Source organism: Propithecus coquereli, unplaced genomic scaffold, assembly GCF_000956105.1.
Source record: "Propithecus coquereli isolate 6110/MARCELLA unplaced genomic scaffold, Pcoq_1.0 Scaffold212, whole genome shotgun sequence".
NCBI lineage: Eukaryota > Metazoa > Chordata > Mammalia > Primates > Indriidae > Propithecus > Propithecus coquereli.
Window position 1 is genome coordinate 1599 of NW_012146301.1, and position 1303 is coordinate 2901.

A 1303-nucleotide genomic window follows, 5' to 3' on the forward strand; every position below is an offset into this window, starting at 1 on the left:
ATATGTAACTAAAATTACTAGAAATAATAAGGGAAACAACACTATATGCCAGTATATGAGGAAGATAAGATACGTTTTTGGTAAGGAAAGCTGTAAGGTATGAGGATATGTTTTGTTTGGTAAGGGGAAAAGAGAGTAATTTTTGTCCTCATTGTTCCACAATGACAAAGAGGAAAAGTATAGAACAAAAACTGAATGAATATAGGAAAATTGTAGGTTTGTGGAAGAGTAATCTTGGGAAAGAAATTTTATGGGTGGTCAAGCTGGCCAAGATTTGAAGGAAATTATATGTTTTTTTAATTGAGCACTATCAAAAGTACACTGATACAAATCTAGAATTTGGTCTTTTCTGTTAAAATAATGTTTTCTTGGAGTTTGGTTTGCTCTTAATAAGAAATTTGGGAAAGCATTTTTTTGTTTGTTTATTTCTAGGTTTTTTGTTTTACTTTTTAAGTGATTGGTCTAGGAAACAAATATCCTGTGTTTTATCAAGATAATTCCCTGTGCTTTATGTTGTTTTTGTTAGGTCTTTGATTACTTAAGAAAACTAAACCCTCTCTATTAAAAGAGCTAAGGTTTTTTTCTACGTCTATGTGGCTTTCTGTATTTACCTTTGAAGACTTTTAATTATCCTTCTAGTAAAATGAATAAGTATTGTTTCACAGTGACCTGTGATCCTGTTTTAATCAATGTTTTAAACCTTTTGACATTTTTCACAATTTTCCAAAATCAAATCCTAAATTAAGAACTTTTGACCTCAAACTAACTCTTTGTACTTCCAGATTGGTTCCTGAAATATCTCAAAAGAATTGTTCTCTCTCATGATAGAAAGAGAGATAATGATCTAATTAGGCGTATTTGATATGTTAAATTATATGGGAAGTATTATCAAATAAGTAATGCTGAACCGTCTTTAAGCCATATTGCATGTGTATGTTATTAATATGTGTTTCATAAACTGTATGAAATTCCTAGAAATATGATAATCTTAGTATAACACTATTAGTCATAATTTTAGTTATTATCTTAAAACAGGATATGTCACAGAAATAACAAAATTTCCTTGTCAACTGCAGTATAATGAACTCTCATCAGATCTTCACTATGGCCATTTTAAGTTTTGTCATCCACAAAGAGTTAATTGGTTTACTCTGGTACTTTTCTGAAAGCAATTGCAAGCAACTACAAACCAAGAGTGTTTTTCTTTCAGGAAATTCATGAAAAGGACTCAAAAAAGTTACAGGTTTTTAATAACTTTAAGATCATGCCACCGAACTGGGTAAGACTCTAGTGTAGAAACTCA